This window comes from Apium graveolens, chromosome 5 (assembly GCF_009905375.1).
Source record: "Apium graveolens cultivar Ventura chromosome 5, ASM990537v1, whole genome shotgun sequence".
NCBI lineage: Eukaryota > Viridiplantae > Streptophyta > Magnoliopsida > Apiales > Apiaceae > Apium > Apium graveolens.
This window is the reverse complement of record NC_133651.1, coordinates 232,203,321-232,228,921: the sequence shown is the minus strand read 5'-3', so window position 1 is coordinate 232,228,921 and position 25,601 is coordinate 232,203,321. Positions and strand designations below refer to the sequence as shown.

Below are 25,601 nucleotides of genomic sequence, written 5' to 3'. Positions count from 1 at the left end.
GTGGTTTAGAGATTTTAGAGAATTCCTTGATGAACCTCCGATACAAACCCGCATGACCAAGAAAACTGTAAATCCCCTTAATAGAAATTGGTGGAGGAAGGTTTTCAATGACTCCCACCATGGCTTTGTCCACCTCAAAACCTTTACTAGAGACCTTGTGCTCAAGAATGATGCCATGTTGCATCATAAAGTGACATTTCTCCCAGTTGAGAACCAGATTGGTCTCAACACACCTTTTAAGAACTATGCCAAGATTTTGTAAGCACGCATCGAAAGAATCCCCGAACACATAAAAATCATCCATGAACACCTCCACATTCTGACCAATAATGCCAGAGAAGATAGGCATTACGCATCTATAAAATGTAGCAGGTGCCCCACATAACCCAAAAGACACTCTTCTGAAGTAAAAAGTACCGAACAGACAAGTGAAGGTAGTCTTTTCCTGATCTTCTGGAGCAATACAAATCTGATTATAACCCGAATAGCCATCCAGAAGACAGTAATATACATGCCCAGCCAACCTGTCAAGCATCTGATCAATAAAAGGAAGAGGGAAGTGATCTTTCCTCGTGTCCTTGTTCAGCTTCCTATAATCCATGTAAACTCTCCACCCCGTGACTGTTCGAGTAGGAATGAGCTCATTTTTTTATTAGCAACCACGGTGATACCTCCTTTCTTTGGCACACACTGAACATGGCTCACCCAAGAACTATCAGAAATATGATAGATAATCCCTGTATCTAGCCAGTTGAGAATTTCCTTCTTCACGAACTCCTTCATGATCGGATTTAGCCTTCTCTATTGCTCAACAGCCAGCTTACTTCCTTCCTCTTGCAGAATTTTATGCATGCAATAAGAATAGCTGATTCCCTTGATATCTGCTATAGTCCATCCAATTGTCGATTTGAACTCTCTCAGAATTCTCAAAAGCTTTTCCTCATCACTACCTGAAAGGTCAGATGCAATAATAATAGGAAAAGTAGATGCATCACCTAAAAACGCATGCCTTAAGTGTTCAGGCAAAAGTTTAAGCTCGGGTGTGGGAGCTTCCTCAATAGATGGCTTGAGACGCCCCTCAGCATTTTGAGTTCTGACATTCTAAGAGATTTAAAAGGCATATCCAACCTCCATTTCCAAGGAGAAGCATTCAAATACTACAACTGCTAATCACCTTCATCATCTGCACTATCTGAATTCCCCATCAAGGGTTTCTCTAAGGCATCAGACCATAGCATTTGATCAAGTTCTGAAGTAACCACATAATCGACCAATTCCTCTTTTAAGCACTCCTCATTATTCATAGGGAATTTTATGGTATTGAAAATATCAAAAGTCACATCCTGATCCAGTACTCGCATAATGAGCTCACCCTTCTACACATCAATCAAGGTTCGACCAGTAGCCAAAAATGGTCTTCCCAAGATTATGGGAATCTTTTTATCCTCCTCGAAATCAAGAATTACAAAGTTAGCAGGAAAAATGAGTTTGTCCACCTTGACCAAGAAATCCTCCATAATATCTCATGGATATGTAATAGAATGATCAGCCAACTGCAAGAACATATATGTAGGCTTTGGATCAGGTAAATCCAACTTTTTGAAGAAAATAAAAAGGCATCAGATTGATGCTAGCTCCCAAATCACATAAAAACTTGTCGATGGTGCAAGGAATAGTGAAGCTTCCAGAATCTTTAAGCTTTGGAGGAAACTTCTGTTGCAGTACAGTACTGCATTCCTTCGTAAGAGCAACGGTCTCTAAGTCATCGAGCTTCACTTTCCTTGAGAGAATACCTTTTATAAACTTCGCATAGCTAGGCATTTGTTCAAGAGCTTCAGCGAAAGGTATGTTGATATGAAGTTTCTTGAACACCTCCAGAAACTTAGCAAACTATTTATCTAACTTTTACTTCTGCAGCCTCTTAGGAAAAGGAGGTGGAGGATAGATCTGTTTCTCCCCAGTATTACACTTAGGAGGAGTGTATTTCACAGTTTTCTCCCGTGGTTCCACTTTTGTTTCCTTCCGCACATCTTCTTCAGCCACAACTTCATCTTCTGAAACTTGAGATTTTTCAGGGTTCGCAACCTTCCCAGACCTCAATGTAATTGCCTTTACCTGTTCTTTTGCTTCCTTCTTTCCTGGAACTTTTGGATCACTAGGGAGTGTTCCAGGTTGTCGATTTAATAAGGCATTGGAAATCTGCCCAATTTGATTCTCTAAGGTCTTAATATAAACCGCTTGGCTCTTGCACATGAGCCTCAACTCCTCCAATTCAGATTTTTCATTAGATTGTTGCAGTTGGAGTTATTATCTTGGTGCATATTGTGGTTGTTGAAAACCAGGAGGGTTGAATTGCTTTGTTGCATACTGCTGATAAGGCTGTTGCACCGCATTCTGATTGTTGCTCTAGCTGAAGTTAGGATGATTGCGGTTGTTTGGATGATAAGTGGTTGGAACAGGTTGCTGCAACCTTTGAAAGTTGCTCACGAACTGAGCTGATTCACTAGAAATAGCACACTGCTCCGTCTCATGCGCACCAGGAAAAAGCTCACAAACACTAGTGATCTGATTAACCCCATAATTAGCCAAAGAATCTACCTTCATCGTTAAAACCTTAAGCTGAGCAGCTATAGCAGTAGCTGCATCTACCTCCAGAATTTCTGCTACATTGCCTTGAGGTAGTCGCTGTGAAGGGTTCTGGTATTCGTTAGCAGCCATCAGTTCAATCAACTCATAAGCTTCATCGTAGCTCTTAGCCCATAAGGCTCCACCTGATGCTGCATCAAGCATGGGTCTAAACTGTGCTCCCAAGCCATTATAAAAGCAGTTGATAATCATCCAGTCAGGCATCCCATGATGAGGATACTTTCTAAGCATCTCCTTATAATGATCCCAAGCTTCACATAAAGACGCTCCCGATTGCTGTGCAAATTGAGTAATAGTGTTTCTAATTACAACTGTCTTTGCCATAGGGAAGAATTTAGTAAGAAACTTGTGAGTAAGATCTTCCTAAGTAGTGATAGAGCCTGGTGATAGAGAATGCATCCAACACTTAGATTTATCTCTCAGAGAGAATGGGAAAAGCCTCAGCTTAACAGCATCTTCAGAAACATTGTTGAATTTGAAAGTATCACAGATCTCGATGAAATCTCTAATATGCAAGTTAGGATCTTCCGTTGGAGAACCCCTAAACTGGACTGAGTTCTGCACCATCTGAATCGTGCTAGCCTTGATTTCAAATGTATTAGCCGTGATGGATGGTCTGACAATGCTAGACTGAATATCATTGATATTTGGTTGAGAATAATCCATCAAAGCTTTTGGATTTGCTACTGGTTCTCCCATTGCAACGATCACTTCTTCTTCAACTTTCTCAACTAAAAATTTTTCTTCTACTTTCTCCTCAACAATAACTTCTTCTACTACTTCTACAACTTCTTCATCCATTTATCCAGTGTTCTCTTATGAGACCGAGAAAGTGTTAGCATAAACGCTCTCGAGAGTACCTGAAAAAGCAACAAGCAAACAAGTAAGTAAAATATATGAGTCAGTGAACTTTAACGACCACTGATGTCAAGAACATAAGTTCACAAGTAATATAGAATTCTTTCTAGTTCGTTCCCACAGAGACTGTTTTAGGTTAAGTTCAATTTATGCACTTATGCAACAATGGTATGGCTATCGTTCAATGCTAAGAAAAATAACAAATTTGGTTTTGATTAAACTAAGAGATTATACTAAATAACATTAACTAAGAGAATCGAGGTTAAATTACTTATATGAGATAAACATGGGATTCTAACTTCATTACTACTTCATTCAAAGTCATTGTTCTTAACATTAGCATGCAATGGTGATGATAACTAATCAGACAACACAAAACTAGTAAATGCCAACTTTCACTGTACGAATAGCCTACTACCAGACATCCACAAAAGAGATATAAGCTGAATAGACACCAAATATGTTGAGACCCTATATGTCTATAGAATTTGACAACATAAAGGTTTAATGCGTAAGTTATGTATCGTGATTATATAGGGAAAGTAAGATGGTTAAAATTACCTATGAATCATGCATAATAAATACATGAACCTATGCTAGCATGGCAAGTTCTAAACCTCTAACTTCACTGTTGCTTCAATAGAGATTAACACGCTATCTTATAAGTTCGCGACGCTCATAAGATGAATAGGCACAACCAATACTAAGGTATCATACAATCACCATATACTAAGATATCGAAATAAATTAACTATTAAAATCCATAAGTAGATCCGCTAGAACCCCAAAAACACGATTAGTTAATAACCGAACTCATCATCACTGTGGGTTCCGATGAAAGCATAGTATAATAAACTAAGTTTTTATAAACTGAATAAATATATTAAAGTACGTTAACAAGAGTAATAGCTTCAACAATAAAGAAAATTAGCATCCAAGATTACAACTTAAGCAAAGAATCACAAGTAAAACCAAGCTTTTCTTCTCCTTCGTTGTATTTGTGCTCCTAGGTGTTCTTCTTGCCTTCTCATTTGTCTCCGTTATGAAAAACATCTTTAAAAGGTCTTTATATAGGATCCCAACTTGAATAGAAGTCCAGAAAATCAGTCTCAGAATAGAATCAGGATTCTCAGAATTCAATCTGGTACGGCCGCCCAGGGATCCGGCGCGACCGCTATGAGTATGGCGCGGCCGCTCCCAAGTGTAGTGCGGCCGCGCTGAGCTTCTGGAAAAAATTATTTATCCTTTATTTCTTGTCTTCAACTGCTAGTTTCTTCGTGCACTTGACCAAGGCTTCATCCTCACACTCTTTCAAGCATATATCATGCAATTTTCAGCCTTTCTTCCTACTTATGCCCTGAAATGCCAAAACTACAAAAACACATCAAATACACAAACAACTTCATTACAAAACACCAATTCAATCCTTTACAAAGCGTTCTAAGTGGATATAAATGCCACTTAACAACAAGCATGGTGACTGCTACCGAAGAGATGAGTAGACTATCAAAAATGAATGGGAAACTTAAAAATGAGAAACGAGAACTAGAACTGCAACTTGTAAGCCCATATTTAGTCAGGCAAGAAAATGAATTTCTTAAAAACAAGCTGAAATGTGCAGAGGAAGTGGAAGTTGTATTGAGAGATAAAATTGGGAAAAATGAACTTCAACTTAAGTCATTTTAAAATACCTCGCAATTGGTTGGTCAATATCATGTAAAGAACAAGTCATATGCTAACATAATAATTGGACTGGACTATGAGGCTGGTTCATCTCAAAAGAAAAGTCAAACTGACAAAGGCAAGGAAAGTGTGAACAAGAAAGTTCTTATTGTGATTTAAAAGGTGAATGCACCCTTATTAAAAGTCGTTGAGGTAAATTTCAGTGAAGAGGGGCTTATCATCAAGCAAGAAATTGCAGATGAAGATGAAGAAAAGAAAAATGTCAAATCAACTGTCAACACTGAAAATGAGAAAAAACCTGAGACCAGTCCAGTCCAGTCCTTAAGATACCAGTAATTGAAGCCAAAAATGAAATCACAGTAAAGAAAAAGAAGAATAGAAATGGAAAGATATGAGTCAACAAAAGCAACAACTATGCCCATTTTATAGATGCCCCTAGAAAGTAGTGTCAAAGATATGGCCTAACAAATCACCTGTCTTATCTTTGTAAAAAGACTGTTAGTGAGCCAAATTATGGGGCATGCAAGTATAATGAAGCTCAAGCAGATGAACCCTCTCTTTCTGTGATAAGTTTGATTACATTCCATGCAACAAAAAAGTTATGACTAGCTGTCATAAGTTAAAAAATAATCTAAAAGAAGTTAATTTATGATCTATGATAAAAAATGAGAATCTTAATTAAACTAAGAAAGCTCTCTCTTCTGATTGTTCAAATTCTTCTCATGTTAACTCTACCAAGGAGAAGAATGTGCCCAACACTATTTGGGTAGCTAAAAATACTTAATCCTCATTGTGTACAGGGCAAGAAGAATAAAGTCTTGTGGATTATTAACAATGGATGCTCTGGGCACATGACATGTGATAAATCCATGCTATGACAGTTTGAGGAGATGGCTGGCCCTTTGGTGGCCTTTGGAGAGAACAACAAGGGATTCACAATGGGGTATGTGATGCAGGAGCATTAGAAGATGATGTTGATCTGTCAAATTATACTTTAACAGTGCTGACTTATCATGAGTTGGTGGACCGACGCAAAAGAAGATGGAAAGCTTAATGTTCATGTTATCTAAAGTGGTTTTATAGATATCATAATTTTTAACCTGATTGGGACCAGATTTCAAGAGGAATAATTATAATATTATGAGATCAATTAAGCATAATAAGTGGGATTCTACATAATAAGTGGGTATATTATTTTTAGCAAATATTATGTAATGAAAATTTTAGTTATAAAAGTCTGGCTTGTAGACTTGTTTTGGGATTGAATTGGATTTACTATCAGTAATACATTATAAATATTTTTCTCTATATTGTGGGTCATTCTTTCGTGTTCAGCCTTTTGAACTACTTGCTAAAACTTGCTTGCAGATTAACTATTATTTTCTATTTTTGGCATCAGTTGGTATCAGAGCTCAACACCTTACTGGATTGACAATTCACTTGTTTCTTATGGTTGGTAATCGTGTTAGATTAAAAATAAGATTATAGATTAATCTGGTAAAAAATATACCTGTCTTAGTAATACTTGAATCCATTTTGCATCTTCTCCTAGATCCACCATTTAGTTTCTCCTTTATTTGTATTATGATGGGACAAATAACTTATAAGAAGATAATGTGTTCAAGCAGGGATCAAAATTGGTTTATATATAAGTTCAATATTTGAACAATTATGTTTGTTCTCTCCATCAGAAAACTGTCAATAACTATATATCTCTATGTTAGATATGAATACAACACAGGGGGGGGTTAATGTGTTTTGGCTTAAATTTTTACTTTTTGATCGACTTTAGGTTTAGCAGTTGGTTATTATCAATGATTTTGTAGAATAGATGTTAAACATAAATAACAATGCAAATATGTAAAATAAAGATCTTCAAAACTAACTTAATTTTATATTAAAAATCAAGCAGTGTTTTGCTACAAAATCTCTAAGTTCTTGGTTTAGAACTTAGCTTCTTTCTTGAGAGAGAATACAATTTCTAATCTATTCAGTCCCATCTTAAACAAAGGACCTCAGTTAACTTTATATGATAGTTAACTTTAGTTTACACAGTGAACAATAAGAAGTGCTAATCACTTTTCTAACCTGTCACTAATCACTTCTATTTAAAGGAAAAGTGAGATTTCCATATCTAGATTAGCATATTTTCATCCACTGTGTATTGGTTGATCCTCCCTTGTCAGTTAATCTTCGCCATTAATCTTGCACATCTCTGAAGCTGCTTTTTGTAGACTTGTCAATCCAGCTGTGTGAATTGTTTGTTGATTTGCAACCTTAGATATTGAACTGTTCTGCAATTCTGTACTTGGAGAAATTTCTTCACTTCGAGATCTCCAATTAAGTTGTAGAGAACTCGACATCTCGATAGGCATGTTGGCTTGTCGATATCTCTGAAACTTCATTGTTGACTTGACTTATCGACAACTCTGAGTTCTCTAGTGAATTTTGGATTATCGATAACTCAGAGTTCTCTAATGGACTTTGGCTTATCGATAACTCAGAGTTCTCTAATGAATGTATACTTGTCGATATCTCTGAGTTCTCGAATGTGTATTTGACTTATCGATATCTCCAATAGCATTTCCTGAGTTCTCGATAGCTCTTTCTGAGTTCTTGAATGACTTCTCTATAACACTAATTCTGTGACTTGTAGAGATCTTGACTTAGAATGTTTTTCACCAAACATAATTATTCAACTCCAAGCTTCTTCATAATTCTTCTGAGGCATGACCTTCTTGATCTTCTTCCAGATAGAATTCTTAGGCTTGACACTGTTTAGGGAAAAATGCTCCAGTCTGCTCCATTTACATTTTACAGACATTAAGTGTTACAAGTATAAATTACAGATTAAGGTTACAATACAACTAATCTTAGGGTTGTCAATATGACTTAGTCTTGTTATGATACAGGCATGTCCTGCACAACAATCTCCCCCAATTTGTGAGAAGATTTCTTATCACAAATTCATGCCTGTTAACAAGACTAACCCCAAGTTTAAGAATGAAAATAAAATAATACAAAAGCTGATACAACACTTGTACATTGAACATTTGATAGTTTACAATAATTAAGTAAAGACTGAGCTTTCTGATCTTTTCTCAATTATGTTCTTAATATGTACAAGTATTTCTAATTCTTCTAGGAAGGGGGTGTCAGTTAGAGCCTCCATTAGTTTCAGCAAATCTGGCTTAGGATAACTAGCTAACATGCATATCCTGTATCTTGACAAAGAGCCAGCTTTTACATTCAGAAATCTTCCATCCTTTGATATTCTGCTCTTGCCTGCTGCCTTCAACTCTTTTGATCTTCTAATATACTCATCAATGTCATGCTCATACTTTCTCCTCTTTTCAGCTAGCAAAGCTCTATGCTCATCTCTCATCTCCTCTCTGTTAACCACAAACACTGCCAATACTGTTCTCCATGCCTTAGTGGCTGAATCTTTACCATATATCAAGCTTAGCACCCTTTTCAGTTCAACAATTGAGATAGAATCCATTAGTCTATTTACAAGCTGTTCAAAGCACCCATCACTGTAGTAGATTCTAACTTCTTTGATGTTAACAACCCAAACTCTGACCATTCTTTTAGCTAGCTGTTGGAAGTAGTCTTCATCTGAATCAACAACATTTAGAGGTTGGAAATCGTCTTGATCATATCTGTTCCAGATGGCATTTTCACCAAATCCATGTTCATTGAGAAATTCAGCTATCAGTTGTCTTCTTCTTTGTCTTCTTTGTCTTCTGAATCTTCTCTTGACCTTGGCTTCTTTTGGACCTATTCCAACTGTTTTGAAGTGTGTTTTATGGGGTGGCTTGAATGAAAGTACAGTTTTGAGTCTTTTCAGAGAAGTATGGCTGTGACTGATTTGAGTTTTGATGAGAGAGTTTGCAGTGAGCTTGTAGAAATATTTAAACTTAGAGGTTTGAGGTTGATCAGTTTTTGATGAGGTTGAATGTGAAGGTTTAGCAATTGGTATTTGGATATTTAGGGTTTGCAGGGGTTGTGAGGTATCATTCTTTTGTCTTTGTCTCCTTCCACCCCTCATTTGAGTCTCAAATCCACTTTTCTTCTCCTTCTCTTTCTCGCTATCACTTTTTCCACCAATTGCCTTGCTAGATTGACTTGAGTTTGAGCCAGAAGGGTTTTGACCATCTTTCTTCTGCTCATCATCACCCAAGTCATCTTTGTTGATTTGAGGTTTAGGCAAATTGGCTTCAGGGTTATCAATGTAGCTCCTCAGAATCTTGATCATAGCTTCATCTTCACTAGTCTTCAATTTCTTACTTTTCAGCCCAGACTCAAGCACCATTATCAGTCTTCTGTTGGCCATGACACAATTTTTAGGTACTTGGAAATATTTCAGTTGCTTGGTTGTAGAGCAGATATAGTGCACCCATTTGCTTGGATGTAGATTTGACATCAGTTATTTATTTCATTCATCGGATGAGCCTGATAAGTTGACCATTCCTCTACCTAGGCTTCTGGGAATGCAGCTTCATGAGCCTTCTTCAACTCTACTAGTAGCATTTTCTCTTCATTGGTGATTATCCTGACCTTGTTTGTCACACCCCCAACTTAAATAGCGAAATAATTATAGCTATTACATCATTTTAATGAGTATTACACAACCAAAATCCAAGATCTTACAGTTTAGGGTTTGGAACAGCCCAACACTACCAACTATTACATCTGATTACAAATACCGAGTCCTCACACAACTATTATTACTTATTCTACCTGAGCTCGAACATAAGCATCAGCATCACAGGTCTTACGGGCAGTCTGCTTGAATCTAACCATAGCTGCTAGCTGTAATATAAGGGTAAAGCAAGAAGTGAGCCAAAAGCTCAACAAGTGCTAACAATACAACGCAAAGCATAAATCGAGAAATACCTTTAGAAATGACAATGGAATGACATAATCAATGATAATCGAGAGATAAAACTTATGTGAGTTGGCATCATTTTGCTTGCATCAAAACAAATTTTAAAACCATTCTTAATCAAAATCATTTTATGACGCTACGGATTACAGCCGGTGATCAGCCGCGAAGTAATCCCGAACCTCGCTGGGTTCTAAAACATTATTGGAAATCCCTAGGCAACTTTTAAGCCTAATATAAGTGTGGAAATGACTCGCGTCTCAGTCCAGATCCACCATTCAAAGAAAACATTTATCCCCCTTTGGGACTGAAAAATCCACATTTTAATCATTTTAAAAACTGATGCCGATTTATGACAAAATCTCTTTCGACTGTAATCATTTTTATCAAGGGATTATAGATCAACTTGAAACACTGGAAATATGACACTAAATCTCAGGGCCATGATCCACTTTACTATATTAGGGTAATTGAGAGGTTTCCATAAACAAGAACTTTGACAAGGAAATTGAGCAAGGCTATTGGATAATATGAAAGAGTAATGTCAAACTGGGCTTAAAGCAATGGTTGTAGACAAGGTATAGGTATTAGAACATCAAGAAGATAAGCATCACTGGTTCCAATAGGATAGAGGTGTTAAAATATAAAGAAAGTGATCATCAGCTCAAGATATAACAGGGTATCAAGCTTTTAGGGTAAGGATAGGGTTATCAAACAATCATGAATGAATTTAAGAAATGATTGGCTTTTAGGTATCAAGATAAAGTTTCTATCGAGGTTATTTCAAGAGTTGAATCAAAGCATCAGGGTGCAATATCAAGATTTCTCAGGGATCAATAGCATGATAATCAAAAGGATCAATAAGGTATTATAACAAATCTCTATTTTATCATGGCATTAAACTATCATGAAAGACTTTTGAACTACTTGCAATACGTACTCGAGGGTTCATGGCATCTCTATGTAATTCAAAGATAAACAAAAGATACTCTTGATTTAAATATATCAAAATGACTCAGGATAATTGCATCGATATATATATGAACTGTTTACAGTAAATGCGAAGGTCAAGTTGAATCACTTGCCTTGAGATAGACTGGTCTGGTCTGACTGGTAGGAGCAACAACTGGAGCTTCACTCGACTTTTATGGCAAGTTTTCCCTCGTCTCGAGATCCTACATAAATAATAATAATCCTCATTATAATATATTCTTACCATCTTAACCTATTTATAACCCGAAATTAAACATGGATGGCACTTAGGCCTATACGCACTTAATTCATATCCACCATTTATATTTTCAAATGTACACACGTAGCCACATAATCACATATCGTATATTAATACCAAATAACATCATATACACCATAATGCCACACTAGGCTTGGATGATCTCGACTCACCACTTAAGTTACTTGGTCGCTAACTAAACGAAGTCTTCAAATTTGGGCTTCCTAACTCAATGTGCCTTTCCTAAATTATCCAAAACCTATTGACCCTCACTTGTGCCTTTTGCTCTACTGACCTTATACTATCTTACAACTATGGTGGTCGACCTAATACTCACTTCTAAGTGTCCTAAAACTATGTGATAAGTGAAAGTGCTCACTGGTGCAAATTTCAGAATGGTAACTAAGGTTTCTTGAGTGCATTAGACACTCTTAAACTACAAGTTTTTCTTCAAAATTTTTACACAAGACTCTCCTGACCTAAGGGCATCTCACAAGCTTGATGTGGCTCAAAGGCCTGGCTTGGGCCTTCTTGGGCCTAAGCTAAAAGTCCAAGGTACCCCTGTTTTTCTGGGCAGAAAATGCCCTGACTTGAATTAACTTGTGACACATGGTTCTAGCTCATATCCTATGAACTATGGTTGGAAAAACTTCTCTGACATACCCTCTAACTAAGGCCCAATTGGGCCTAATGAGGGCCTACCCATGACATGGCCAAATCTCCCTATTTCTAAGTTGCAACAAAACTGTCCCCTGCTGGACAGATTTTGTTATTCTACTTGTGCACCTAACCAAATGACATGCAAACCTCCAACCAACTCCTAAAACCTATTATATACTTCCCATACTAACTTCGGGTGGCTTGGGCCTCAAAGTGCACATCAATGACATGGTCAAAACTCACTCTAAACCTCAGGGTACTAAACTGATTTTTCTCCAGAAACTATAACTCTCATTTTCCAAGGTTTTGACTTGACAAACCCAATTATCAACAACTAAATACTTAAACCAAGACTTATACTTGGTATTCTACTGAACTAACTCCCTTTTTCTCAAAATACCCTTGGTGAGATCATCCTTACCTATGGTGCAACTATGGCAAAATAAAAGAGACTACTCTTTACAAATCACAAACCTTTATGCTCTTGAAGCAACAAGATATATATATATTTATTTTTTTCTTTTTATAAAAGATAACCACGAATTATTACCATGCAATAAGAAGTATAAATCAATATTAATACATTATTCCTACTGAAATTAAGGCTCACTAACAACCATGAATCTAAATGATCAAAACTTCCAAAAATATCAAAAGTGATTTGCATGCATGCATGCTTTCGGATCTTTCAAGCCAAATCAACATGATTTCCAAATAAATTTTTATCATAATTCAACATGCAAGCCTAACATGGATTACAACTAAATGATCAACTAGCATGCAAAAGGATTTTATCAAGATTTTACTACAAAATTCATGTTATCATCACAAAATACACAAAAATGTTAACAAGGCAACAAAACACCATCCATTCGGCTCCTATCAAGTCATGGCCGAATGGATTAGGGTAAAAACAGCATTCGCATAAGTGTAACACTCTTATGTCTAGCCATTCTTGACCCTATGATACTATAACTCATGGTGAAAGCCTTAGATTCACAAGAATCAAGGAGGTTCACTTTGAGTTTAACCAAAACATCACCATGCAAGGTCAAAACATAGGTTTTTCACTCTAAACTTTTGAAATATATAAGAATAACATATAGGGAGTAAAATTACTTGAATATAAGATGATTGTTTGGGTGAAAGAATGAAGAAATGAAGGGGATGGAGGGCCTCGGCTATGGGATGGCCGAGAGGGAGGGTTGAGCCGAGAGGGAGGGAGGAGAAAAGGGGAGGGTGGAGTGAAAATGGAGTGATCATCACTTTAGTTTTGTTTTTATGTCTTTGACTAGGCTAAATGTGAGTGGATTTAGGAAATGACAAGAGTAACCCTCTAGCTAAAGTTAGGCAAATTTGCATGCAAGGTCAAGGAGGTAATTTGGCTAGCAAAATGTGAGTTAGTGGGGTGGAGAATGTCTTCTTTGCCCTTTGGTTAAATAGAAGAGAGTTTGCATGCAAGGTTATTCATGTAATTTAATAATTATGACAACTAAAATTTATAATGATTTATTTTTATAAAATAAAATACAAGTTCAAAAATTATAAAATTTCTACCATAAATTAACTTGTATTTTTTAGAGACTTTATAAAATCATTTTCACAATTTGTGTACAAAATGTCTTTTAAAAGAAAATTTTTCCAAAGCTTAGAATATTCCTTATAAATCAAAAATAAAGAAATTAAATAAATTCTTGCTTTGAAAAATCATATACTACCCAAAGCAAATTTATAATGCAGAAATTTTCACTCACACAAACGTACAAGCATTGAATATATTTTTATTTAACTTAATATTATTCACAAATAATATTACATAAAATGCCGGTCATAACATCCTCTCCCCCTTAAGGGATTCTGTCCCCAGAATCTAAGAGAACAGATGAGGATACCGGGAACGCATATCAGACTCTAACTCCCAAGTCGACTCTTCGACCTTAGGGTTCCTCCAAAGTACTTTCACTAACTTTACTGATTTATTTCTAAGACTCTTTACTTGCCAGTCGAGTACTTTAACCGGTTGCTCCACAAATGACAGGTCTGCCTGAATTTCTACAGGTTCATATTCTATCACATGGCTAGCGTCAGGATTGTACTTCTTAAGCAACGACACATGGAACACATTATGCACATGCTGATACTGAGGTGGTAAGGCCAACTCGTAGGCCACCTTTCCTACTTGACTCAAAATCTCAAAAGGACCTACGTATCTAGGTGCTAACTTTCCTTTCTTGCCAAATCTTATCAACCCTTTCCTAGGTGACACTTTTAGCAACACAGCTTCGCCAATTTGGAATTGAACATCCTTACGCGCTGGATCCGCATACTTCCTCTGTCTATCTTGAGCAGCAAGCAACCTTTTCTGAATTAACTTGACTGAGTCATGCAACTGTTGTACCAATTCTGAGCCGAGAATTCTTCCTTCTCCTACTTCATCCCAACTTGTTGGTGATCTACATTTTCGCCCGTACAAAGCTTCATATGGTGGCATGCCGATACTGGAATGATAGCTGTTGTTATATGAAAATTCAATTAATGGCAGGTGGTCGTCCCAACTTCCAGCAAAATCGATTGCACAACTGCGCAACATGTCTTCAATTATTTGAATTGTTCTTTCACTCTGGCCATCAGTCTGCGGGTGATACGCCGTGCTCATATTCAACTTCGTGCCAAGACATTCCTGGAATTGCTTCCAGAATCTTGAGTTAAATCGGGGATCTCTGTCTGAAACTATTGATACAGGTACTCCATGCCTTAATACGATTTCGTGCACATACAGATGAACCAACTTGTCCAGTGACGACTTCTCATTTATTGGAAGGAAATGCGCCGACTTCGTAAGACGATCAATTATAACCCATATTGCGTCATGTCCGGATTTTGTTCGCGGTAGTCCTACTATAAAGTCCATAGCGATATTTTCCCATTTCCATTCTGGAATCTTCAGGGGCTGAATTAATCCGCTTGGTCGTTGATGTTCTGCCTTTACTTTCTGACAAGTATAACACTTCGCAACCCATTCTGCCACGTCTCGCTTCATATTTGGCCACCAAAAGTTCTTCTTTAAGTCTTGATACATCTTGGTGCTTCCCGGGTGGATTGAAAATTTCGAATGGTGGGCTTCATGGAGGATCTCATTCTTTAATTCAGATACATGGGGAATCCATATTCTGGATGAAAACCTTAGTATTCCTTGCTCATCCCTTTTAGTATTAATCTCTTCTCCAGATAACTGATTTTTCTCTTTTTCCATTACTTCCTCTTGATACTTCTTTATCTTTTCCAGTAGTGTTGGCTGAAAGGTCATTGCATGACAAACTTCTTTGACTTTCCCATAAGCACAAAGTTCCAATTCAAATTTTCCGATTTCTTCGGATAACTCTTTTGATGTTATCATTATATTCAATCTTTCCTTCCGACTCAGCGCATCGGCCACTACGTTCGCCTTTCCAGAATGGTAATTTATCGAACAGTCATAGTCCTTAATCAATTCCAGCCATCTCCTCTGCCTCATATTGAGCTCTTTCTGAGTAAAAATGTACTTTAAACTCTTGTGATCCGTGTAGATTTCACACTTTTCTCCATAGAGATAGTGTCTCCAAATCTTGAGTGCGAACACTATGGCGGCTAGTTCCAAGTCATGCGTCGGATACTTTAACTCATGCGGCTTCAACTGTCTTGACGCATATGCTATTACCTTACTGTGTTGCATCAACACACAACCCAAACCCTTATGTGAAGCGTCGCTGAATATTACAAAATTCCCTTGATCATCGGGAAGTACCAACACCGGAGCTGTTACCAACTTCTGTTTTAACTCTTGAAAGCTATTTTCACATTCTGCACCCCATTCAAACTTTTGATTCTTTCTGGTTAACTTGGTCAATGGTGTGGCGATCTTCGAGAAATCCTTGACGAATCTTCTATAGTATCCGGCCAATCCTAGAAAACTTCGCACTTCCGTAGGAGTCCTTGGCCTCTCCCAACTCATAACTACCTCAATCTTTGCCGGATCCACTTTAATTCCATCATTTCCAATAACATGCCCCAAAAATTGAACTTCCTTTAACCAAAACTCACATTTGGTAAACTTGGCATACAACTTCTCTTGTCGGAGTATCTCCAATGCTATCCAGAGGTGCTGCATATGTTCTTCTTCCGATTTAGAATAAATAAGGATGTCATCAATAAATACCACGACAAATTTATCCAAATACTTCTTAAATACTCGATTCATCAGATCCATAAATGCGGCCGGAGCGTTGGTCAATCCAAACGGCATTACTAGGAATTCATAATGCCCATATCTGGTCCTAAATGCGGTCTTGGGAATATCTTCTTCCTTGATCTTTAATTGATGGTATCCCGATCTCAAGTCAATCTTCGAAAAACATTTTGCTCCCTTTAACTGATCAAAAAGGTCATCTATCCTTGGTAGCGGGTAGCGGTTCTTGATTGTTACTTTATTCAACTCCCGGTAATCTATGCATAGACGCATACTCCCATCTTTCTTCTTCACAAAGAGAACAGGTGCTCCCCATGGCGACGTACTTGGTCGTATCACTCCCTTATCCAATAATTCTTGTAGCTGGCTCGCCAACTCTTTCATTTCTGCTGGTGCCATCCTATACGGAGCCTTTGAAACTGGTTCCGTGCCTGGAGCAAGGTTGATCTCGAACTCAATTTGTCGATCTGGTGGTAAGCCTGGTAGTTCGTCGGGAAACACATCGGGGAACTCATTAACTACAGGAATATCTTCCATGCTGGGGCTGCCTCTCTCTGAATCCACTACATATGCTAGGAACGACTCACAACCTTTTCTAAGTAACTTCTTAGCCTGAATAATTGTAAGAAATAGTCGCTCTTGCCTCTGTCCCTTAAATACTACCTTCTCTCCACTCTTCGTCTTTAAATACACTCTCTTGGTCTTACAATTTATCTGAGCGCTATTCTCTCCTAACCAATCCATTCCTAAAATTATATCAAACTCTCCCAGCTTGAAGAGTATCAAGTCGGCCGAGAACTTATATCCCGAAATATCAATCTCACATTTTGGACAAAATTGATTCACAGGAATCTTCTCTTGGTTCGCAATTACCACATTTACTACCTCACTCATAACCGTTTTATCACATTGGATCTTATCAACAAAAGATTCTGATATGGAAGATCTTGTGGCTCCCGAATCAATCAATACTTTGGCTTTGACATTATTGAGTAAAAGTGTACCTGCTATCACCTCAGAATTCTGAACAGCATCTTTCATCTTTAGATCAAATGTCCTTGCTGTTGCTTGCGGGGTTGGTGCGGGTGGTGGAGGTAATGCCAATACCTCAGCTGGCACGCTTGCACTGGTACTTGCCACGTTCATCAGAGCTCTGACTGGTCCTGTTGCCTTACACTCCCTAGCCATGTGTCCAGTCTTCCCACATTTGTAGCACGTAACTCCTGGCTTCGGCATCTTGCACTCGTTTGCCAAATGTCCCTTCTGATTGCACCTATAACAGGTCATACTCAGCTTATTGCATACTCCGGGGTGCCTTCTTCCACAGTGCTTGCATTCTGGCCTCTGGAACCTGTTTTCTCCAACTTGCCCTTGGCCTGCCTGATTGTTCCCTTTTGATTCTTGCCTTTTGCCCAAATTTCCTTTCCTTTGAAAATTTCCGCCCTTCTGGAAACCAATCCTCTTTACATTCCGATCTTGCGAACTTCCAGCTTCAGACTTTTCTCCATAAAATGGAACCTTCCTCTTCTTGTTATCCCTCTCTTTCCTTGACTGCATCCCATTATTCTCAATCAGAGCAGCTTTCTGTACTACTCCCGCATAAGTTTCAAGCTCAAACATAGCCACCCTATCTCTGATCCAAGGCTCCAATCCTTGCTGAAATTTCTTTGCTTTTTCTTCCTCAGTGCTAGTATACTTTGTCACAAACCTTGACAACTCAGTGAACTTCTTCTCATATTCCAGTACAGTCATGTTCCCTTGCTTTAACTCAAGAAATTTTAGCTCCATCTGATTCTGCATGTACTTAGGGTAATACTTGTCCAGAAATAACTTCTTAAATCTCTCCCAAGAAATCTGCTGAGTGACTTCCATAGCTTTTACTGATTCCCACCAATAAATGACTTCTCCCTTCAAGAAGTAAGTGGCATACGGCGTCTTCTGATCGTCTCCTAACTGTACCAACTCAAAAGCCCTTTCCATCTCCTTGATCCAGGTGTTTGCTATCACTGGATCAGTGGTATCATGAAATACAGGTGGATTCACATTCTGAAAAGCTTTGAAAGTGACAATTTGTCTAGGTGGTACTGGTGGTTCAGGTGGTTGGTGTGGCTCACGGTTATCTTGGTTTTCAATTCGTTGTTGAAGGGTTAGTTGTTGTTGAGCTATAGCATTGGTTTGCTGTTGCAAGGTTTCCAGTAGTCGAAGAATATTTGGGTCTGTGGTGAAGGTGGTTGTTGGGTTCTTCTTTTTGGGAGGCATGATCCTTGAGATAAGAGTTGTGTTATAACAAATATGAATGATAAAATGATTCGAGGGTATCGCATGGTATTCTTGTTTACATATGGGGTCAAGTTTCCAGATATGATGACAAAACATAAAATAACAGTTGAGAGCAGATGGAACAATAGCACATAATTATTGAAATTTTAAAGGTCACAGTACATAGGATTGGGACATAGTCTGATTCTAGAAATAACAGGCTTATTTAAAGGAAAGACGGAAACAACTGGGGATTCCATAGAGTCTGATAGTACAACAACATGAAAGGTAAATGGAAAGAACTAAGGCTCCACTCCATCTGAACGGGGCTTGGTAGTCTTTTCCTCTCGAAGCGTCTTCACAATGCTCTGGAGCTCATCCGCCACCATCTGAATGACATACTGGCTGGTACGGTCCCGGTGTGCTGGCATCTCCTCAAGCTTAGTGTTGACATACCGAACCAAGGTCTCAAGTCTCGCAATCATCTGCTCCTTGGGCTTCCCTTCGTAGTTTCGGCTGTCCGGATACACGTTCTTCAGTCGGTCTATCAGTCGGTCGTACTTGCCCTGAAGCATGTCGAACTCGCGCCTCAACTCAGCATACACGGAGAAAGCAATAGTGTCGTCCGACCCAGAGGATGACGAGGAATGCGCCCTTTGCTGACAACCAATAAGAGGAGTATTAATAATAATTTACTTTACCTTCTCTCTCGCGTAATATCTATAACCTACACACAAATCCTATAACCTATTTGGGCTGTCCAGGGACTCTAAACCGTAGCTCTGATACCAAAACCTGTCACACCCCCAACTTAAATAGCGAAATAATTATAGCTATTACATCATTTTAATGAGTATTACACAACCAAAATCCAAGATCTTACAGTTTAGGGTTTGGAACAGCCCAACACTACCAACTATTACATCTGATTACAAATACCGAGTCCTCACACAACTATTATTACTTATTCTACCTGAGCTCGAACATAAGCATCAGCATCACAGGTCTTACGGGCAGTCTGCTTGAATCTAACCATAGCTGCTAGCTGTAATATAAGGGTAAAGCAAGAAGTGAGCCAAAAGCTCAACAAGTGCTAACAATACAACGCAAAGCATAAATCGAGAAATACCTTTAGAAATGACAATGGAATGACATAATCAATGATAATCGAGAGATAAAACTTATGTGAGTTGGCATCATTTTGCTTGCATCAAAACAAATTTTAAAACCATTCTTAATCAAAATCATTTTATGACGCTACGGATTACAGCCGGTGATCAGCCGCGAAGTAATCCCGAACCTCGCTGGGTTCTAAAACATTATTGGAAATCCCTAGGCAACTTTTAAGCCTAATATAAGTGTGGAAATGACTCGCGTCTCAGTCCAGATCCACCATTCAAAAAAAACATTTATCCCCCTTTGGGACTGAAAAATCCACATTTTAATCATTTTAAAAACTGATGCCGATTTATGACAAAATCTCTTTCGACTGTAATCATTTTTATCAAGGGATTATAGATCAACTTGAAACACTGGAAATATGACACTAAATCTCAGGGCCATGATCCACTTTACTATATTAGGGTAATTGAGAGGTTTCCATAAACAAGAACTTTGACAAGGAAATTGAGCAAGGCTATTGGATAATATGAAAGAGTAATGTCAAACTGGGCTTAAAGCAATGGTTGTAGACAAGGTATAGGTATTAGAACATCAAGAAGATAAGCATCACTGGTTCCAATAGGATAGAGGTGTTAAAATATAAAGAAAGTGATCATCAGCTCAAGATATAATAGGGTATCAAGCTTTTAGGGTAAGGATAGGGTTATCAAACAATCATGAATGAATTTAAGAAATGATTGGCTTTTAGGTATCAAGATAAAGTTTCTATCGAGGTTATTTCAAGAGTTGAATCAAAGCATCAGGGTGCAATATCAAGATTTCTCAGGGATCAATAGCATGATAATCAAAAGGATCAATAAGGTATTATAACAAATCTCTATTTTATCATGGCATTAAACTATCATGAAAGACTTTTGAACTACTTGCAATACGTACTCGAGGGTTCATGGCATCTCTATGTAATTCAAAGATAAACAAAAGATACTCTTGATTTAAATATATCAAAATGACTCAGGATAATTGCATCGATATATATATGAACTGTTTACAGTAAATGCGAAGGTCAAGTTGAATCACTTGCCTTGAGATAGACTGGTCTGGTCTGACTGGTAGGAGCAACAACTGGAGCTTCACTCGACTTTTATGGCAAGTTTTCCCTCGTCTCGAGATCCTACATAAATAATAATAATCCTCATTATAATATATTCTTACCATCTTAACCTATTTATAACCCGAAATTAAACATGGATGGCACTTAGGCCTATACGCACTTAATTCATATCCACCATTTATATTTTCAAATGTACACACGTAGCCACATAATCACATATCGTATATTAATACCAAATAACATCATATACACCATAATGCCACACTAGGCTTGGATGATCTCGACTCACCACTTAAGTTACTTGGTCGCTAACTAAACAAAGTCTTCAAATTTGGGCTTCCTAACTCAATGTGCCTTTCCTAAATTATCCAAAACCTATTGACCCTCACTTGTGCCTTTTGCTCTACTGACCTTATACTATCTTACAACTATGGTGGTCGACCTAATACTCACTTCTAAGTGTCCTAAAACTATGTGATAAGTGAAAGTGCTCACTGGTGCAAATTTCAGAATGGTAACTAAGGTTTCTTGAGTGCATTAGACACTCTTAAACTACAAGTTTTTCTTCAAAATTTTTACACAAGACTCTCCTGACCTAAGGGCATCTCACAAGCTTGATGTGGCTCAAAGGCCTGGCTTGGGCCTTCTTGGGCCTAAGCTAAAAGTCCAAGGTACCCCTGTTTTTCTGGGCAGAAAATGCCCTGACTTGAATTAACTTGTGACACATGGTTCTAGCTCATATCCTATGAACTATGGTTGGAAAAACTTCTCTGACATACCCTCTAACTAAGGCCCAATTGGGCCTAATGAGGGCCTACCCATGACATGGCCAAATTTCCCTATTTCTAAGTTGCAACAAAACTGTCCCCTGCTGGACAGATTTTGTTATTCTACTTGTGCACCTAACCAAATGACATGCAAACCTCCAACCAACTCCTAAAACCTATTATATACTTCCCATACTAACTTCGGGTGGCTTGGGCCTCAAAGTGCACATCAATGACATGGTCAAAACTCACTCTAAACCTCAGGGTACTAAACTGATTTTTCTGCAGAAACTATAACTCTCATTTTCCAAGGTTTTGACTTGACAAACCCAATTATCAACAACTAAATACTTAAACCAAGACTTATACTTGGTATTCTACTGAACTAACTCCCTTTTTCTCAAAATACCCTTGGTGAGATCATCCTTACCTATGGTGCAACTATGGCAAAATAAAAGAGACTACTCTTTACAAATCACAAACCTTTATGCTCTTGAAGCAACAAGATATATATATATTTATTTTTTTCTTTTTATAAAAGATAACCACGAATTATTACCATGCAATAAGAAGTATAAATCAATATTAATACATTATTCCTACTGAAATTAAGGCTCACTAACAACCATGAATCTAAATGATCAAAACTTCCAAAAATATCAAAAGTGATTTGCATGCATGCATGCTTTCGGATCTTTCAAGCCAAATCAACATGATTTCCAAATAAATTTTTATCATAATTCAACATGCAAGCCTAACATGGATTACAACTAAATGATCAACTAGCATGCAAAAGGATTTTATCAAGATTTTACTACAAAATTCATGTTATCATCACAAAATACACAAAAATGTTAACAAGGCAACAAAACACCATCCATTCGGCTCCTATCAAGTCATGGCCGAATGGATTAGGGTAAAAACAGCATTCGCATAAGTGTAACACTCTTATGTCTAGCCATTCTTGACCCTATGATACTATAACTCATGGTGAAAGCCTTAGATTCACAAGAATCAAGGAGGTTCACTTTGAGTTTAACCAAAACATCACCATGCAAGGTCAAAACATAGGTTTTTCACTCTAAACTTTTGAAATATATAAGAATAACATATAGGGAGTAAAATTACTTGAATATAAGATGATTGTTTGGGTGAAAGAATGAAGAAATGAAGGGGATGGAGGGCCTCGGCTATGGGATGGCCGAGAGGGAGGGTTGAGCCGAGAGGGAGGGAGGAGAAAAGGGGAGGGTGGAGTGAAAATGGAGTGATCATCACTTTAGTTTTGTTTTTATGTCTTTGACTAGGCTAAATGTGAGTGGATTTAGGAAATGACAAGAGTAACCCTCTAGCTAAAGTTAGGCAAATTTGCATGCAAGGTCAAGGAGGTAATTTGGCTAGCAAAATGTGAGTTAGTGGGGTGGAGAATGTCTTCTTTGCCCTTTGGTTAAATAGAAGAGAGTTTGCATGCAAGGTTATTCATGTAATTTAATAATTATGACAACTAAAATTTATAATGATTTATTTTTATAAAATAAAATACAAGTTCAAAAATTATAAAATTTCTACCATAAATTAACTTGTATTTTTTAGAGACTTTATAAAATCATTTTCACAATTTGTGTACAAAATGTCTTTTAAAAGAAAATTTTTCCAAAGCTTAGAATATTCCTTATAAATCAAAAATAAAGAAATTAAATAAATTCTTGCTTTGAAAAATCATATACTACCCAAAGCAAATTTATAATGCAGAAATTTTCACTCACACAAACGTACAAGCATTGAATATATTTTTATTTAACTTAATATTATTCACAAATAATATTACATAAAATGCCGGTCGTAACATTGTTAATCAAAATATCCACCTCAGATGCTCTTCTAGAAATTAGATAATTGATATTGACTTGCATACATCTGTCTACACCAGAATCATTAAGATTGATCACTATCCTTTTCTCCAAAAACTGGTCCTTGACTGGGATCTGCAGCACCCTGATGTAATTGATAGTCTTTTCCAAGGTCTTTTTGTAAATGAATAAGTTATTGTTGAGAGAGTTCATTAGTCCAGTGAGCAAATTGTCAAACTCTTGTGTCATTCCTGGACCTTGGGCAGCTATAAGGAGCCTCTCTTGTTCTAGACCTTGTACTTGACTTTTGAGTTTTGATTGTGCTAGCCTTGCATCTATCTCCCCCTTAGTCTTGGTGACAGGCATGAGTAGGGGAGTAGGAATCTCAGGTCTTACAGCTTCCGGCAATGCTGGCAGTGGTATGTTGAGTTTTCCCATAATGGCTCCCAAAGCAACTGTATTCTACATTTGTAAATGCTTATGGGACTCCACTAGGGCCTGAATATCATGCTGTTGACTCTCAACCAATGTGGTTAGAGCTCTGACTTGTGAAGATAAATCTTAGTTGGAAGCTTGAAGTGAAGAAATTTGATCTTGAAGTTCTTTTATTTGAGGAGTAGAGGTAGTGGAGACTGTTGTAGCTGAGAAGGACCCAAAGTGTTCATCAACAGCTTTTCTGACACCCTCCATGAGAAGAAATGAAGGCTCATACCTAGTAGTATGCATTTGATTTAGCTTGACCCTGGTATCATTTGAATATATGATATGAGCTTGAACTTGTTCACACAGGGCCTTGAAAGAACTCTTCATATTTGACACTTCCTTCTCCATGGAGGCCAGATTCATCCTTGACATTTGCTCAGTGAAAGACTGGAATTTATTCTTGATGTCCTTTTGAGAAGGCACAATGTCATCCATCTTTTCCTTGATCAGCCTCCTTATTTTATCTTCATGTCCAGTCAATTTTACTTCAAGGGCCTTTCCAAAGAGATGGAAAGCCTTGAGTTGAGCTTTGTGCACATCCATGATGGCATCATAGACTTCAGGAGGAGTGAGAGATTTAGCATTGCTTCCCATGATAGTTATGTACTCCCTCCTGAATATAGCCAAAACTTTATCCATTTCTGCCACATGGTCATCAGACAACCAGGCATCTACATTGCCATCCTCTTCAGCCTCATCTACTATCTTCTCCTTCTGTTGTTCAACCTCTTCATTGAAGCATAGCAGTATAGCTTGATAGTCCTGGTTCCCCATGTCTGAAGTGAGCAATTGCTGAGAGAGATTGGCCAAGCCTGAGATTTGATCTACCAATATGTCATCAACTGTAGAAGGCTAAGCTTCTATATCTTGTAGCCATTGAGCCATGACATGTGGTTGGCTGGATTAAGATGTGGATGGCTATTGAGAAATGTCCAGATTACCACCTGTGACTTAAGTCACAGTTTGACTCACAGATAAATCTGTGGTTTTGACAGTTTGTTGTTCACCACATGTAGTGAGAACCTCCATTGGAATTGAAGAGGATTTGACTGGGTTACTGTCATGTACACCAGCCTCAAACCTTTGTGCACCTTGCAGAGCACTGTCACATAAATGTGATGAACTTGCCTCTCCCATAACAGGGTCATTGGAAATTGTACTCCTAGCTTCAACTGCCAAGGCAATTTCAACTAGGTTTTTTAAGGGAGTTATTCCTTCTAGAGGAACCTCCAATTGATTTGGAGAGGATTTAAATAGCTCTCCCTCAAGAGTACTACCCTCAAACCTATTCATTTGTGAAGATGATTGTGCACATGAAGGTGCAAGAGTGATCATGGGGTCTTCAGTAAAAACTGATGAAACCCCCATGTTTTTTATGGTGTCATCAAGGTCTACCCCAGCTAGTAGCCTCTCACCTTATAGATGTTGGTTTTGGGTGGTGATCACAGTTTCATGAACCATGTCACTTGATTGTTGGTGCACTTGAGAATCAGATTCAAGTGCTCTATATGATGAAGAAATTTGAGAGATTAGAGAAGTTTGCTCAGTTGTGAGTGTTGGCAGCTCCCCCTGAATGGATGAGAGAGCTTCAAATAATGTGCCCTCAATGTGTGTGCCATCCTTATATATTCTACCATACACTCTAGGTGCAGGTTGTGCTGACTCAGTACAGGATGCATTGGGGTGAATGCTCTTTTCAAGAGATACACCCTGTTGAGAGGATGCATCTAGTAACTGTTTACTCCCCATTTTTTCAACTGTGCCCTTTTGGGAGGACACAGAGGTGTTTTGAGTGGTCAACTCAGGTATCTTACTCTTCTT

At 37.9% G+C, this 25,601-nt stretch overlaps 1 non-coding gene across 1 annotated transcript; it reads left to right on the top strand.

Moving 5' to 3' along the window:
- Positions 1 to 2,848: 2,848 nt before the first annotated feature.
- LOC141662442 (small nucleolar RNA R71) lies at positions 2,849 to 2,955 on the top strand. Its single transcript, XR_012550558.1, has one exon. It is a non-coding gene; the product is annotated as a small nucleolar RNA R71 (small nucleolar RNA).
- The last annotated feature ends 22,646 nt before the right edge of the window (positions 2,956 to 25,601 follow it).